General features: G+C 41.9%; 1 protein-coding gene across 2 annotated transcripts in view; it reads right to left on the reverse strand.

Moving 5' to 3' along the window:
* The window catches only part of FGF14 (fibroblast growth factor 14), a 628,252-nt gene that overhangs the window by 603,943 nt on the left and 5,677 nt on the right, over positions 1 to 18,632 (reverse strand). The gene's annotated exons all lie outside the window — the stretch shown is intronic.

Consider the following 18,632-nt stretch of genomic DNA (forward strand, 5'->3'; position numbering starts at 1 on the left):
ATAAAAAGATTTTCTGAGAGACCACGTTCCATATTTGGTTACACAAGTGAAGATGCATTTGACAAAGAATTTAGTGCCCCTCCTCTTGTAGTTTCTATGAACTCTTTATTTAATGAAAGAAAACAATTAGTACATATGAAACACACAAAAAAAGTCCACCTCCTCTGTATCTCTGGAGCATTATGTTAAACAAACAGCAAAAGTAACAATACAAAGAAAAAATGTTATTCATGACTAAGGTTAGCTCCAGTGAACAATAAATCAGTACTAATTTAAAAGGACATTGGCAAGGTAAAAACATTTTTCCTACCAGAGTTAATCTGACCACTTTAAATTACTGAAATTAGAAAAGTTTTTAAAACCCTACTTCACTTTTCATTATTTATGCTGCTCATTAACCTTTTGCTTTTCACTCAGTTTGGACAATCACTCTAGACTAGCCACTTTCCCTTTTGTTTCTAGTTAATTACCTTTACTGAATCTCATGCAAATACAAACTTCCAGTTCTGAGAGAGGTGCCTAACTGCAGATAGAGTTTTTTTTGCACTAGAGTTAGCCCACTGGGCAGTCCTGAGCTGGAAATTTTAGACTGCTAGCATAAGAGGTCACAACTCCACCGAAGACAACAGAATTGCACCTGCTTGCACAAGTGGTGAATTTGGCCCAACAAATACAGTGGCTCTGCACATTTTGGATGCAAACTTGCATGTAGGCAATATTTTCTTTGTAGTTATAATATATTTCCCTCACATATTGTATCAGTTCACACAGGAGCTTGCATTTCACTATGTGCTAAATTTCATCTTTGTATCCACAATCCCTTCAAAGCTACTGCACGAGATTTGATTAGGTGGCACAGAATTTACAATATGCAGTTCTGTATGCACATGCTGTATTGTGAGTCAGTTAATGTAGTAAAAATAGCTCTTATCTAAGCTTTGAGGTACAGTAATAGCTAGGAACAGTCCAAACCTGTATAAATAGAGGAAAAACAATCTGAACAGCTCTCATTCCAATTTCTAAGAAACTGCCGGGAGAGAGGGGGAGTGAAGGAATGTGCAAAAATATTATTTTCCATTTACTAAAGACAAAATAAACTAATTCTATCTCTTGTAAAAATTATTAATTTGAAGTACAGTAGCTGCCTAAACTGAACTTGCTTTTTTACCGTTTAAAAACATACCTTTTAAAGATAGCAAAAGGTTACAAACATCAGATGGATTAATATAGAGAGACAGATAGATATATGGTCTGATCCTACTCCCATTGACTCAATGGAAGTTTTGCAAGATTGAACGCATTGTTAAAGCTATTGAGATTCTAAAGTAGATCTAAAAAATAATAATAGTATAAGCAGTGTCACGATGAGCTCCACCCTGACATCTGGTGGTGAGGTGTGGCAAGTTGTGGAAAAGAACTTCAGGGGCCGATCTCATTTGCATAGGCACACCCACCCCGCCTAGAATGAGGCCATAGCTGCCCAAATGGTCACTTTGGCTGCTGTGGGATCCCCAGCCTCTCTGTTATTGGGGCAGGAAGAATAAATTGTTATTACCCTGATTATGGGAATTGTGCTTGGAACTGTACTTGGCCTTTTGTTATGATGGAGGGACTCACCATCAACTAAGTTGCACACGCTAGGCAAGGGTCATGGGTTCCAAAACTCTGTGAATGGAGAGAGGCTGGGGACAAGTATTAATACTTGGTGGCATGGGCCCCCTTTACATGCTAATTGCGCTTTCTCCTCTCTCCACTGTGGAATATCAGAGCTAATTTTGATTCCATTAGGAGTCTAGTTACAGGCTGCTGAGCTCACTTTGGGCTAATGGTGCACCAGCACTGAGGCTCCCCTACTACAAGCTGAATTCACCAAAGAGCTGAACTAACTAAGAGCTGAAATCACTGAGCATTGTGTTAAGTAGTGGGGGAGCCCGAAGATATATTGTGGAGCAGTTTGCGGGACGGCTGGAGTGTCTTGTGGAGCGGCTGGTGAAGCAGTTCGTGGGACGGCGGGAGCTGCTTGTGGGCCACAGAGCGGAGCCGAGCAAAGCAGTTTGTGGGGCGGCTGGTGGAGCAGAGCAGAGCGAAGCCTATGGGCGTGAAGCTGTGGGGCGGTCAGCTTCAGATCATGTAAGGTGCCCCTTACCTCTCTCTCTCCCCCCACCCCCATCTCCACCCAGGTTGGGAGGTAAAGCTCTGAAGATAAACTTTCGAACTCTGGGGCTGCCCTGACCAGGGACAGTGACTTTTGGGACTTTGGGTGATTTGGGGTTGCTGGACTCAAGAACCAAAGGGAAAGGGCATGCCCCAATTTGCTTGGGGTAGGTTTTTGCTCATTGGTTGTGTTATGAATCCTGTTGGTGGTGTTTCCCCAACATAATGCCACATTGTTTCTCTCTGTTATTAAAAGCCTTTTTGCTACACTCAGACTATGTGCTTGCGAGAGGGGAAGTATTGCCTCTTGGAGGCGCCCAGTGGGGGTGGTATATATTTGTCCCAGGTCACGGGGTGGGGGCTTGAGCCAGTTTGCATTGTGTTATTGGAATGGATCCCCTAGATATTGAACCCGGCCCTTGTTGCTGCCAACTCTGACGGGCAGAAGGGTTACAATAGTATTCAAGAAAGTGGGTGGTTGTATTACACACGGAGACCAAATAGTCAAATTTCACATTATCTACATTCTTTTATTTATTGGATGAATACCATCTATTCAAACCAACACAGGAGACCTTATTTCAGAGCCTGATCCTTAGCCGATTGAAGTCAATGAGTGTCTTTCCATTCACTTCAATGGACTTGGGATCGGAATTTGTGTTTTTATTTAAACCTGGTACCTTAAAGATTGTGATATGACCTACTAACAGTAGAATGAGAACCTGAAAATGTCAACATCAGCATCAAGGCTGTAATATGGTTAGGATGTAAATTATCACAAAAAGGTTTTGAAATTAAAGGTGACCTGCAAAGGTAAAGAACCAGATTCTAGTGCAGATATGTGACGCAAGTTCACCCTCCCCCTGATATTCAGCCGTAAAAGCAGTCCTGCAGGTCTTCTTTCAGCTTCTATACTATCCACTGCACCCAGGACCAACTGGCTGGCAGTCCTAGATGACCCCCTTGCATACACTGTGGTGATACCACCAGAAACAGAGCAGAAGCCAACTGGCCAACATGGGAGTGGGTGCTGCAGGACTTAAGAGAATCAAAATAGAGATCAGTATAGAAGTAATAATGTACTAGCTGTCTCTAAGAATCTGGGGGCATACAGTGAATATTGGAAGCTCCTGGAATACTGTATTTTACTTTAGTAGGTCACCTTTAATGTTCCACTGATAAGTACATAACTTAAGGCTAAAGTTCCAACCTTTCTAGCTGCAGATTCAGTACTACAGTTGGGCACTGATTTACACAGTGAAGGCAACCTCTGCTGCAAGTCTAAGCACATCATATTTTGTTCTTTGAATGAAAACCTAGAAAGCGTCTCTATAATACAGCTAAACCTATGGAAATACTTCTCATTTTTGGTCACCTATGGATTTGGGTTACTCTTAATATTATCTAAAAACTTCAAAAACTCTGAAGCAGGATCCTGAGTATACTTACAGGGGAATCAATTGGTGGATCTATGTAATGATAGACATACTAGCTCCATTCTCTCCCCCATCTATCCTCTTCACCCCTCCTCCCAACATAAATCCCCACTGCACAGTGGGGCACAGGAGCAGAGCTCTGCAAAATGTTGTGCTCAACCTAAGCAAGTTTTAGAAATCCTGCCCTTCCCTCCTATTACTAGTATTCACCCTTTTTTTGTTCTGAGAAGTGCCCTCTGCACCCCTCAGGAAGAAGGACAGGATTTACCCCCCCACCCCAAGTAAACTCAAGTGACAGTTCCAGCCTGCTTCACCTGCTTCCAACCTGCTTCACATTACAAAATAGTGTCACCATGCTTAACCTTGGATCAGAAGAGTGTCAAGTGCTGCATTCCACATTATGAATATATAACATCGTAGGTGTGAATGTCACTTCCTCTTTCCCCCTCCTCCCCCCCACTTCTTCTGTTCTGGTTGAGGTGGGAAGCAGAAGAAAGACTGCCACTACTCTCTGGGTTTGGGACCACAGAGAAGTCCTTCCTAAAGCTGTTGGGAAGGAAAGAGAAGCTTGAAATGATACAGATGCCCACCATTTGGACAGCAGATCTGGGCTTCCAGCAGCCTTGTGTAGTACACACAACTGCAGGGGGTGATGAGAAGGCCATGCCTCCAATCCCAGGTTGGAGAGGGAGGGATATTTTAGAAAGTAGGCTAACTCCTGTCATAGTGAAACTCTGCTTCTAGTGAATTTTAGTTGTGTGGGAGAGTGGACAGAAGTATAAAACACCACCTCAATACAAGTGGATTCTACCGTGTGCTGTTCTTTGTGTTCAGGTGGCAAGGTAGGGATGTATACAAGTTACAATTCCATTTCACAGTAAAGGTGGGGAGATCTTTTTTAATTAGAATAATAAATAATCTCTAATTAGATAGCTATGTATCGAGGGGCAGCAAAAATTTGACTCGTTACCCATATTAAACTGTTATGAATAGAACGGTCTCCTTTAACAGAACTCTGGGAGAAAATGTAGATACTATAGCTTATTTCTTCAAAATAGTGTAATAACAGCTTCTCCAACTCTAAAACTATGGTCTTTCTTTTTCTGTTACTCAAGAGTAGAAGCTGAATACTGATACAAAATGAACTTGTAAAAACTTTAGCTATATCCTTTCACTGTAAAAGAATTTCCTCTTGATGTACAGATGTGCTCCAGGAGCTGCCAGGGCAAATATCAAGTTTTAGTCACAGCTGATTTCTAGCCCAAAGGCAATTGTTAATGTAGGGTTCACCACTAGTCTAAATAGACTGTCTATAATGGGATCCCACAAGCTCTTCTGAAAACATTGTATTGGCACCTGACCCACTATATCTCAATGAGCTGTATGAGAGTTTTCAGAAACACTCTGGCTTCTTGAAAGAGAACAGAAAGAACTGTCTGTTAAGTACAACAGAGCCCCTGCTTCTAACTGCTCCTTTAACTCAAAGACAGAGAATTCAAAGCCAGACTTTTATGTTCTATTCCCGCAGTCTCTCACTTCGTAGTTAATTCAAAAATGTGTTTTGAAGTCCATTGGTGTAAGTACGATATATAGCCCCTTAATATGATGCAGCACACACAGCAACAGCCAATTCACTAGCTTCTGTGGCCTTTCAAAAGAATTAAATCTCTAAACTTACGTAACTAAAAAAATTTTTTACTAAAAATTAATATTCTGGGGGCTGCTTTTTGGAACAGTACTTTTAACATGAGCACGCCACAGATTTCTACAACAACAATCAGATCTTTCTGTGCTAGGTAAGAAAAATAATTGTCACAGGACACTTGTAAGAGATTTAGGATACCATTACTGCAGACCCTTTAAGCAAGAAATTGTTGATGCCGCTTACAGCAGAAAAGAAGGGAGTAGATGGATTGCTTACTAATTTGCATAAGCAAGGCACTGAAACGGTTGCAATTTCTTTTCTTTTAACATTTCTTGATTAAAGTGATTATGAAAGAAACGTCCTAGAGATTCCTGCTACATCTAGCAAGACTTTGATTTTACTTAATCCTACACTTGAGTCCACTAGCACATACTCCTGTGCTCACATGGAGTCCCACTGACGAATGGATACCAATATAGGATCAGGGCCACAGACAGTACACTGAAAGGGAGAGTCTATTTTATACCATTCTATCTAGCCAAGGATTACAAATATTTTGAAAAGTCTTATTGTGCTTTCCGAATTCCTCACCAATGGCACGGAGACTTCTGAAATCTATTCGCATACCATCCAGACCTTTTCTGATTTCCATTGAGGTGTAATACACAATATAGCAGAAGAAAATAAATGTGCAGAAATTTCTATTTAAGAGAAGAAGCCTAATCCTCTTTGAGAGGGAAAACCAAGAGAAACACACTTGTGCCCCATGGAGAAATGCCATAGTTCACTCACTACTTGTTCTATATTGTTCCAGGATTTCTGTGGTTTTATATTAGTGCATTATACATTAATGCCCTGGAGTGAGAGTGCTGGAAGAACTGTTTGTTTTGTAAACTAATCACTATTGAAGGGACTGAATTGAAAGGAGAATGGAGCTCAGACTGCCCCAAAACCTGCCCCAGCAGTTGTGGATTAGCACAGATCCAATTTATCTATAGATCCTTGCTCTTCTAAGGACAAGGCCCTCTGATCCATCCGGGTACTCACTGCTGGAGAAAAATGGAGCCAGGAGGCAGAGGGGCTGGGGATTTGGGTTACGAGTAAGGCCTCAGTCTGTCTGCCTCTTCTCTTTCATTTTACCACACTACTGTGTTTTGTCGCATAGGGCATGATCTGATATACTCTGTACCCTTGTGATAAATTCATACCTAAGAGGCAGTAAACATACAGGATGGCAAAGCACTGCAGGCTAACCCTTAAGTAACTAGACCAACCAGAAAAATTAAATCCGAAGCAACATTTATGCATTTCTGAAAGGAGAAAAGACAAATCCCCATCCCTCCTAGGATCTAGAGATGGCAGGTAGACTCAGCATGATCCCTGATGGTCCTGAGAGGCCCCTTTTCTCTGGTGCCTTTGCCTCCTCAATCTAAAACTGAGGTCTTCCAATGTAAGGCTGCTAGCAAGGACCTTTCCAAAAGATGAATTAAAGCTGGCTCTCTTGGCTAGCAAGCCAGAAAGGCAGCTACTGTAAGTACTAGCCAAACTATAAACTCTCTCTCTCTCTCTGTGAAGCCAAACCTGAGAGGGATTGCCTAAAAAGGAAAAACCCAATCGAGATTTTTTGAGGTCTTTGGGAGAACCCCAGAGTAGTCTGTCAGACCCCCTTGGAGTTACTGACACCCATTTGAGCCCACACTTTGGGGCAGTTACTAGGGTCATTGTGTTAGTGTGATACGGACTTGAATAACAGCTGCCAAGTGACCTAGTAAATTGAGAAGTGTTTATATTGAAAGTCTTACTTGTATATTACTAAAAGTAGTTTACTGGACTAGATGGTTTCATTTGTTTTTAAACCTACAGAGTGGTTAGTCATGTTATTAGTGGTTTCAGTAGCCCTAGATCTGTGTAATATACTCACATGCCAAATCCAATACCCCTACTGTGCTCTATTTTAAGACAGCACAAATCTATGTGCCATGACCATAGTTTATCACAATTCCTCTTACTGCAATTATTCAAAGATACAAAACAAGAAACATCTTTTCTGGTTAATTGCAGCCTCCTTCTTTGCCCCAGATTAAATATTGATAATTTGTTCTTTCAAATATATAATTTGAAAATGAATGGTTGTGCTAAGGGTTTGTCCAGGCATTTGTGAAAGAAAATAAACAAACAATGTTTAAATTCAACCATTCAGAGTGGTTCGTATTGAGTTCACTGATCAATGTAGCCTCTCCACCCTAGGAGAAAAATATTAAGAGATTTCCATCCACATGCTGAATTTTTCCAAAATTAAAACAAACAAGACAATCAGGACTACTTCATTATTTCTGATTTTCATTAAAAATGGGTAAAATTCATTTTAGTATACTATGCCACTCTATGTAAGCTCTTTGATGTGAGCACAGTAATTTATTACATGTTTGTACAGCATCTAGTGCAGTGAGGTCCAACTTGGTTGTGGCCTTTATACACTACCACAATATAAATGTTAAATAATAAGAATGAATCTTTCCAAACCACTTGGTGCTTTAAAAATGTGTAGAAGAATCCATCTGGGAAATTTATCCTGTATAAACTAAAATATTATCTAAATTCCTCTAGTGTCAAACCCTTCTATATCTTTTAGCATCAGGTCTCACGCAACAGGTCAACTCTCACCTGAAATGTTATATTTTGTAAAAATAAGTTATACAAAGCCTAAAACCAATAGAAATATATATTTACAGTACATTTAAGAGTTCCAGTGTAAACTATATTTCCAAAGAAACAAAACATTTCCCTGCAGCATTTGCAACCCAAATCCTGTAGCATTGTGATAGTGTATGAGCACCTTAGTTTCTTTAAACAAAAAAAAGTGAAACTTACTAGTATATTTTCATTTTCCAACATGGGAGTAATGTATGTGTGATGCTGGGTAGGCCAGGTGCCAGCTCTTGCCAAGGCTGCAAGCATGAGCTAAGAACTGACAAACTCATAGCTGGAGACCAGATTGGTTCACTTACATGTTAGTGCTGTTCCATGTTGTAGTACTTTTAAGACTGTATTTAGTGTTTAGACTCTATAAAATGTTTGTAAATTGCTGCATCCATTAATCTTATCTGTAATGTCTGTGTTTTGATTTATAACTTTGAAAATGTTTGCTCTAAACTTGTGAACAAAGATGGGAACGGTGTTTCCTCACACCTGTCCAGAAGAACTATCAAAATTAGATGGACCATCAAGGAACACCACAATTCAAAGGATTGGTTAATGGCCCTATCGCATCTTAGAAATGCTACGTGCAAGGAAGCTCGTCCTATGGACTTGGAGGCTGAATGAAGGAAACAAACAAAGACACAGGAAAATTTTCCATCTCTTTGCTGTCTGAACTTTTACAGGGCCAGAAAACACCACTGAAGCCAGAGATCCCCAGGGGTCTGCCCTGAAAGACACTTTGAATTGACAGACTACTACTACACTCTTAGGATTTAGATTGCAACTCATGTGTGTCTACTGCTGCTTGCTATAACCTGTAAATAACTCTTATTTGTTTTTCCTAGATAATAAGCCTTTTGATAGTTTAGTACAGAATTGGTTATAGGCATTTACTTTGATGTAAGATCTAGGATACCACTTGATCTGAGACTGGAAGCAACCTGAATATTTTATGATTTTTGGTATAGGTGGCCATTTATCATGAAGTCCAGCTCACCCGGGTGGCAAAATAGACTGGAGAAGATAAGGGGACTGTCTGTGACTCTATGGTGAAACTGTTAGTGATCCAGGAGTTCACATTTGTAACTGATTTGGTAAAATCTAAATTATAGAACAGATCACCAGTTTGGGGGTTTTGCTGTGAGGCAAGTACGCATGGTCGTGAGCCACTCCAGACAGTGAGACAGCATGTATGCAGTACACAGCATAAATAGTTTTTAAAAATCCTTCACAATTAGTTATCTTTGTTGTTAACAATAATACTGGTAAGGAAACCAGTTCTAAAAATATGTATTTACCATAAAAGGTCAGGCCTATTTGCTCTTCTGTTGGACAGTAGCTTGAAGAGCTTCTAATCTCAGCTCCCTTCAGAACAGTATGTTCTTCTCTAACCTTCCTTCCTAAGTTACTGTACATCCCTTGGATCCCTTTATTATTTTAGTTTACCATTCCTTTTGTCTCCTCGCTTTCATTTCCCTCAGAGAATAAGAAGGAGAGAACATGCCACACTAGAATCATAGAATATCAGGGTTGGAAGGGACCTCAGGAGGTCATCTAGTCCAACCCCCTGCTCAAAGCAGGACCAACTAAATCATCCCAGCCAGGGATTTGTCAAGCCTGATCTTAAAAACCTCAAAGGAAGCAGATTCCACCACCTCCCTAGGTAACGCATTCCAGTGCTTCACCACCCTCCTAGTGAAAAAGTTTTTCCTAATATCCAACCTAAACCTCTCCCACTGCAACTTGAGACCATTACTCCTTGTTCTGCCATCTTCTACCACTGAGAACAGTCTAGATCCATCCTCTTTGGAACCCCCTTTCAGGTAGTTGAAAGCAGCTATCAAATCCCCCCTCATTCTTCTCTTCTGCAGACTAAACAATCCCAGTTCCCTCAGCCTCTCCTCATAAGTCATGTGTTCCAGTCCCCTAATCATTTTTGTTGCCCTCCGCTGGACGCTTTCCAATTTTTCCAAATCCTTCTTGTAGTGTGGGGCCCAAAACTGGACACAGTACTCCAGATAAGGCCTCACCAATGTTGAATAGAGGGGAACAATTACGTCCCTCAATCTGCAGGCAATGCCCTTACTTATACAGCCCAAAATGCCATTGGCTTTCTTGGCAAAAGGGCACACTGTTCACTCACATCCAGCTTCTTGTCCACTGTAACCCCTAGGTCCTTTTCTGCAGGACTGCTGCCTAGCGATTCGGTCCCTAGTCTGTGGCAGTGCATGGGATTCTTCTGTCCTAAGTGAATTATTCCAATTTGAGCCATACAGGACTTGAAAAAATCCCTCTACTCTTTTAGCAGAGCATTTTGCAGCTTTATCCATTATTTACAAAAAATTGTGTTAGCCGTTTCAACTTCATCCAGCTCTACCCCAAAATTCTTCTCCTATATGTGATTTGTCATGGGGCGCACCACTCACTGTCAGACTGGCACCGCCTCCTGGTATTCTGGGGATTAGCTTGAGGCTGACACACACACTCACCCCATCCACAGTTTGCACACCATCACTCTGTCTCTGCTGTCCTCCTGCGGCTCCTCCTGCAGTCTCAGGAACCAGTATCCTCTTCGCAGCTCAGTCCTCTGGCCGTGTCACTGTCCATGTTCCCCCCCTTCCAGGGAAGGTTTAACTCAATAGTCCTAGGCACTCTTCCCGCTCACTGCCTCAGTGCCACTTACCCAGTGGCTGGTAGGGGAACCCGGGCCCACTCTCTTCTCTAGGTTCTAACCCAGGGACCCTCTGCTCAGCAGCCTCGGCCTTCTCTCTCTCTCTCTCTCGCCTCACTGCTCTATCTGTGGGCTACTTCCGACCACTGATTCTCCTTTTCTTTCTGGGCCTACCACTTCCCCAAAACCTCCTACCTCTTCCCAGGGAGTGACTACAGTCCGAAGTCTCCACTGACTCCTCCCTTTCTCTGGGAGTGTCTGCCTTTTCCACCTATTCCTGTCCAGCTAACCCCCATTAATTAGCTGCCTAATTGGTCGATTGGCCCATCTGACCTGCATTAAAACCTGCAGGGTGAAAGTGGGGTAGTCACCCCATCACATGACTACAGAGGAGCATTATGTTCTTTCCTTGATTTTCGTACTCATCTTCTATCCCAGTGGTTCCCAAACTTGTTCCGCCGCTTGTGCAGGGAAAGCCCCTGATGGGACGGGACCGTATGTTGACCTGCCGCGTCCGCAGGTTTGGCCGATCGCGGCTCCCAGAGGCCGCGGTTCGCTGCTCCAGGCCCATGGAAGCTGCTGGAAGCGGTGGCCAGTATGTCCCATGGCCCGCGCCGCTTCCAGCAGCCCTCATTGGCCTGGAGCAGTGAACCGCGGCCACTGGGAGCCACGATCGGCCGACCCTGTGGACGCGGCAGGTAAACAAACCAGCCCGGCCCGCCAATGTAGTGCCAATCTTTAAAAAAGGGAAGAAGGAGGATCCTGGGAACTACAGGCCAGTCAGCCTCACTTCAGTCCCTGGAAAAATCATGGAGCAGGTCCTCAAAGAATCAATCCTGAAGCACTTGCATGAGAGGAAAGTGATCAGGAACAGCCAGCATGGATTCACCAAGGGAAGGTCATGCCTGACTAATCTAATCGCCTTTTATGATGAGATTACTGGTTCTGTGGATGAAGGGAAAGCAGTGGATGTATTGTTTCTTGACTTTAGCAAAGCTTTTGACACGGTCTCCCACAGTATTCTTCTCAGCAAGTTAAGGAAGTATGGGCTGGATGAATGCACTACAAGGTGGGTAGAAAGCTGGCTAGATTGTCGGGCTCAACGGGTAGTGATCAATGGCTCCATGTCTAGTTGGCAGCCGGTATCAAGTGGAGTGCCCCAAGGGTCGGTCCTGGGGCCGGTTTTGTTCAATATCTTCATAAATGATCTGGAGGATGGTGTGGATTGCACTCTCAGCAAATTTGCGGATGATACTAAACTGGGAGGAGTGGTAGATACACTGGAGGGGAGGGATAGGATACAGAAAGACCTAGACAAATTGGAGGATTGGGCCAAAAGAAATCTGATGAGGTTCAATAAGGATAAGTGCAGGGTCCTGCACTTAGGACGGAAGAACCCAATGCACAGCTACAGACTAGGGACCGAATGGCTAGGCAGCAGTTCTGCGGAAAAGGACCTAGGGGTGACAGTGGACGAGAAGCTGGATATGAGTCAGCAGTGTGCCCTTGTTGCCAAGAAGGCCAATGGCATTTTGGGATGTATAAGTAGGGGCATAGCGAGCAGATCGAGGGACGTGATCGTTCCCCTCTATTCGACATTGGTGAGGCCTCATCTGGAGTACTGTGTCCAGTTTTGGGCCCCACACTTCAAGAAGGATGTGGATAAATTGGAGAGAGTCCAGCGAAGGGCAACAAAAATGATTAGGGGACTGGAACACATGAGTTATGAGGAGAGGCTGAGGGAGCTGGGATTGTTTAGCCTGCAGAAGAGAAGAATGAGGGGGGATTTGATAGCTGCTTTCAACTACCTGAAAGGGGGTTCCAAAGAGGATGGCTCTAGACTGTTCTCAATTGTAGCAGATGACAGAACGAGGAGCAATGGTCTCAAGTTGCAGTGGGGGAGGTTTAGATTGGATATTAGGAAAAACTTTTTCACTAAGAGGGTGGTGAAACACTGGAATGCATTACCTAGGGAGGTGGTAGAATCTCCTTCCTTAGAGGTTTTTAAGGTCAGGCTTGACAAAGCCCTGGCTGGGATGATTTAACTGGGAATTGGTCCTGCTTTGAGCAGGGGGTTGGACTAGATGACCTTCTGGGGTCCCTTCCAACCCTGATATTCTATGATTCTATGATTCAGGGGCTTTCCCTGCACAAGTTTGGGAACCACTGTTCTATCCCAATCTTCTTGTGTCACCATCCTCTATCCCAAATTGCTTCCACTAACAGGCACAGTGTTCAGCAGCCAAGCCAGTTCTCCATCCAGTTAGCTAGCCACTGAAGTGAATGGCAAAACACCCACTGACTGCAGTGAGTGTGCCCTTTCTCAGCATATTTACTCACCTTGCACATTAGTGTTTTTCCCTACAATACATCAAAACATTCCTAACCTGGTTTGTAGAACCTACATTCTACTTCCATCTGCATCATTGGTAAAAAGGAACAAAACTGCTGGCTCCCCCTTAGTGCCTTCTAGGAGCTGGTCTATCTGGGATGTAATGTTCCCAACCCAGCATTCAGGAGGCAATGAAATTCAAATCACGATTGTTCAGTGAAGCCCCAGACACGCATCTGCATGTCCTCAGGACTGGTTTGATTTCCCTCATTGTCCTTAGACGTGTGCAGCATAGTACACATTTTTTACCACGCTACACCATATTTATTTGGACATCCTCAGGAATGCCACCAAAGTGTATTTTCTTCACTGTTATATGGCATTTTGATTCTTGAGATTGACATTTTTGCTGTCAGTGCGCTAAATAAGCCAACATTTTCTAATGTACGTTCACGCCAACTGAATGTCTTCATCCAGGAAACACTACATCCTCTATTGCCCACAAATCATAGGATTTATCCCCCTTTCAGGCCAATAATCCTCCACCTGTACCATCCCGTATAAACTATGAAGAAAGCCAAAATTAAAAAGAATTGGGAAGATAATATCAGATGCAGCTAGTCAGTTCTCACTATCACACACATACCCTCTGACTTCTTGCCCAGTTAAACTCAGTAGCACACATGGACGCACTGCAGAATTTTACTGCAGACAGACACAGTGGTCCAAGTTATGGTCTGTTACACTTGTTTAACTCCACTGATGCCACTGGGATTGAATATCCAGAATTAAGCCCTCCATAAAAATGTGGGACTTTAATACATAAAGCATACATCTCTATAAGACTTTGTTTTTTTTCCCTCTTATTTACCAATCACACAAACAGTTCCCACTCACCACCTAGCAATCCAGTCCAAACTACAGAGAAAAATCTAAATGGTTATAGGTTCAAAAGAAGAGCCAAAAGAACTGTTTGATTTGTAAAGCTATTCTCGCAGGCATTTCTTTGTGGGGAGCATGAAGGAGAGCTCAGGACTGAGAGGCAACCAAGACACCAGGAACTGCAGACTCATGCAACCCTGTGCTCGCGGTTGAAGAGAAGGAAGAAAGCTGCTAGGTTTGGGTGAAAAGATCTTGTCTTTACAGCAGCTGGGAAAAAGTGTCGAAGGGGCATGAAGCTTTGGGGTGCCTCCCCCCAATTTTAATGGATCTGATCTGCAGATAGCGACAATTTGCTCTTGCTCAGAATGAACAGATTTCAACAGAAACTGAAAAACAGATCATAGCCTAATCAAAAAGTCTTTCATAAGAGATTAGCATACAAATATTTTAAAAAGCTACTACAAACACGCTGTAAGTAGACAGGGATTCAAACCGCAAAATCCAGATCCTTATTCTAAACACCTTAAAGTTCAGGGACATTCAGTTGGGAGATCATTTGGTTTGACCAATGATAAAGACAGAGAATCTGCCAAGTTCAGATTTCTTACACGCCAATACTAAGGGCCATTAGGATCGCAGGTTTTGGTTCAGGCCCATCTCAAGTTGTCAGAAGGAACATGAGTTAATTATAACAATACTGTTAATGTAACCCTTATTAAGATCCTCTTTGGTATAGCTCTGTACTTTCTTTAATACCGCTTATCATAACGAATGCATTGAATTCCTAGAAGTTTCCCTATTCCTTAGATAAGCCCTATACCCTAGTCTTTCCTCGTGTCTTCTGCTGTAACTTGCACTAAGTTTTCTCCTGTTAGTTAACATTTGCTTTAGTCAAGGTCAATGAATTTATTAACTCAGAAAAAAAGGAATGAATTTGTGAAAGTTACCAACAACCAATAATATTGTGTGATATTTCCCTAATGCCAGATAGAAATGGAAACATTCATTTGCGCATTCCATCATATAATGTTGAAATGCAGTGGGCATAAATGGCACATGCTTAAGAAAATACATTTACTCAAGAACCACAACCATGCGCTGGCAAGCTTAAAAATTTAACATTTTCAATTCAAAATCTCATTAAAGTACAATGGAATTCTTCAGTATTTCCTTTTCCAGCATGACTTCTACCAAGAAATCTGTATGTAAACAGAAGCCTTTGCCCTTATAAGCAGCCTCTTCCTTCTGCTTGATCCATCCCCTAATCCAGGGTGTTTTATGTGACTTTGGGTCTCAATTTTACAAACCTTTGCACACACAAATAGTCCCCCCTACAGTATGCCCCAAAGGCAAAGGAACTAGGGGTCAGGGGAACAGTTTGCAGGACATGATGCCTTCTAATCATACAGATCTTGAGGATCCTCTAGATTCCTCTAGATCTGTGGAAGTAGTAATAGTCTGCATACATGGATGGTCTCCCTTCCTCAGGGTCCCATGGCTGCAGTAGCAGCCATTCTGCTGCTGGCTAGGTCCCTCTGGATTACCCTCAATAGACTGTCAGTGAGTTAATCATACAGCTTCAGGCTGTATTTACTCCCAGTTAGGGTGAAATCCAGGTCCCACGGAGGGTTTTCCATTGATCTCAGTGGGACCAGTGTTTCACCTCAGATCTCCATACAGGGGGACTGTACATCTGGAAGGGTTCATTCCTTCCTCCTGTCACCCAAACCCTGAGAAGCCCCAAGTCCTCAATGGAAAGGTGAAGAGAGTGGGGTTTGCAAAAAGTCAGGTGTCCTAATGCCTTGGTATCTGCAGCAGCCCAAAGATGCAGAAGGCTCCCTGGAGGAAACATCCTTTGCCTCTGAATGGACATGGAGATATCTGTCCCTAGAGGGCCCTCTGCACACGTACCTTATCTGTGCAGTCCTTTGTACCACACAGCATTTTACGGGATGGGTATTCTTTCAAACTGTAAAACTTCACAAAGGCAAGTTGATATTTGATTTCATTATGATTTTTCACAAAACAGATGAGTCTAACATTGTACCAACTCACATAAATATAGGCCTTCCTGGACTCTACTTAGAACAAAATTTTCTTACAGGATTACAGCTAACCTGTATTGCTATCTCATAGCAAACCAAAAACAATTCCAACAAGGTTAAAATGTTTAACCTTGGAACTATTTTAGTGTCAGGTGGGACCTATTTAATTTTAACACCACAAATTAATTAAGCCAAATAATTTCCAAGAGATTACTTTTCATATGCAAATATTAAAATAGCTCAATAAAATTCCTCATACATTTTCCAATTAAAATTAAAGTAATTAGGGAAAAAGTCAAAATAATAACGTATGGCTGTTAAAATCATGCCGTCAATTTCCATCACCAGTTGTCTGTCATTTACTGCTATTCCACAGCACTATTCCATTCTATCTTAAGAGTCCGTTAATTAAAATTATGATACATGTCCAACATGTGTGTTGACTAAACAAGTCTGCTGAATTTTATTACAGAAAGCCTTTTTATTCTGAGTTCTCAAGAAATTTTTCACATCTGCAACTGCTTGCATTAAATATCAGCTATCTAGGCAATCAATACTTTTAATGTGATATGTTAAAAGGAATATAAAAACAAGATTCTGTTTGTTTATATATATACTAAAAGGCTTTCACTTAATGACTCTTGGAAGGTTTCACTCCAAAGTGAAGGTTCTCTTCTGAGGCGGGTGTTTCTGTGCTGGATAATGGCACTGACTTTTTTTACTATGAATACTGTATTTACCTTTGGTGCAGAGTAGTTTAAAGAAAATAGGCTATGTTCCCACATTTTGTTCACTGTAGACTCAGGCCTACAAGATGCCCAGCACCCTCAACTCCCATTGGGTTTAGGATGCTCAGCATCTCCAGGAACGGCTCAGTACTGTGCTGAATCCAGTTCTACAGCACAATAAATTAGTTTTTAAAATCCAGCACCTCAGCACATGATCGGAGATAAAAATATGGGCCACCCACTCATTTTGTCATTTCTCACTCCTTCACTTGTTCTAACACTCAAATCACACTCCTCATGAGGAGCAGACACGCTCTGAACTAAATCTAAAGGGCCCAATCCTGCAAACCTTATTTCCAAGCATACTACCTTACTACTACACACAGTCCCTTCTTGAGGTAAGTGGCACTGCAGTTATAAGAACTACACTCTGGTTTGTAGGTTTTGGTCCATTAGTGGTTGAATCCCTACGCTAGATTGTAAACCCCCCCCCCCCCCATTTTTACCCATAGATGAGAAAAAAGGAAACAAAACATTAAAGTTAACATAAATTTTGCTATCAGATAATACTATTGGTCCATCAAGCCTGGTAACTTGCCTCTGGAGATCTAATAATTCAGAAGAAGCTGTAAAAAACAGTGGAATTGCACAATGTTCAGCCACTGTTTGGTATCTTTAAAGAGAGGAAAACTGAGACATAGGGAAGTTAAATGACTCGTCCAAAAGTCACGGTGGAAGTCACTGACAGAACCAAGTATGGAACCAGGTCTCTAGTTTCCTAGATGACAAGACAGTCCTCGTCTAAACCCTCTTCTAGTAGGCTTCATACCCACAACCTCTGAATTTGCTAACGGTTCTAGAGAGCCAACGTAGTCTATTTCGGCACAGTCATCTCTTTAATCCAGCCACATTATTTGACCTGACAACTTGCTGCAACACTTCATTCTCCAAGTTGAGTAAGTACATGAAAACTACAGAACATATTACTTTGGGGGGGGGGGGGAAGGGCAGAAAATGTTATTACTTTTTTTTAAAAGGTAAATGAAGTCTTTCTGAAAATCTCTCCACTTCAAATAACTTCTCTTTTTTTCAGGTTATATTTTTAACAGACATTTACTGGATCTTTGTCAATGGCCAGATCCTGAATTTCGTACTCAACCCTTACTCAGATCTGAAGTCAATAGCAGTTTTGCCCCCAAACTGATGAACCTAGCATGCTTATAGATAAGTAAATGAAATATCATCCTCAAATGAAAACTGCATAATTACAAAATTAAACCCAATAATGTCTGTACATACATTTTGCATATTTTCCCTAGGTCCAAATGATTCTTTTAAACATTAATTCATTTACAAATGGCATATCATTAACTGACATTGAACTAAGTGTAAGCATATGTATCATGGAGGAAGATTCATGAGCAGGAATACATTTCACCCTTTAACAAGTGCAATATGCAAGTTACTTTGATCAGAGAAGAATTAAATTTGTATAAATTCAGAAAACATATTCCATGGAGAGCAAAAGCTTCAGTGGGTGAGATACATGTAAACAGGCCATTTTACATCTGAGTGCTCTTGGAGAAAAAACGTGCTGTGCACCTAAAATCAATATTGAATCTGTATTCTATAGTATTAACACTGAAAAGCAGCATTGACTGTAATGTGAAAGAAACACCATGAGCCCATTCCTGCAGTCCTTAACAGGCAAAACACCCTTTGGTTTCTAGTGGGTGGTTTGTTTTTTATGAGTAAGGGGGCTGCAGCATCTGACCCAACTTAATTATAACTCAAACAATGACACACAATGGGCCCGTAAAATGCAGAGCCTAAGTCTGTGTTTTAAACAGTTCCATTTTTGCATGGTTACATTTATAAACTTCTTTAGAACAACATTCAATCATTTCTTTTGTGTGTGTGGGGGGGGGGGATGAAGAAAGAGGTTATCAAGGGATTGTCTGCAGATCCCATTTTTTAAATACTGGGATAGGATTCCACATTTGCAGTTGGCATTTTCTTCCTTTTACATGGATATTGGC

This window comes from Caretta caretta, chromosome 1 (genome assembly GCF_965140235.1).
Source record: "Caretta caretta isolate rCarCar2 chromosome 1, rCarCar1.hap1, whole genome shotgun sequence".
NCBI classification, from domain to species: Eukaryota; Metazoa; Chordata; order Testudines; family Cheloniidae; genus Caretta; species Caretta caretta.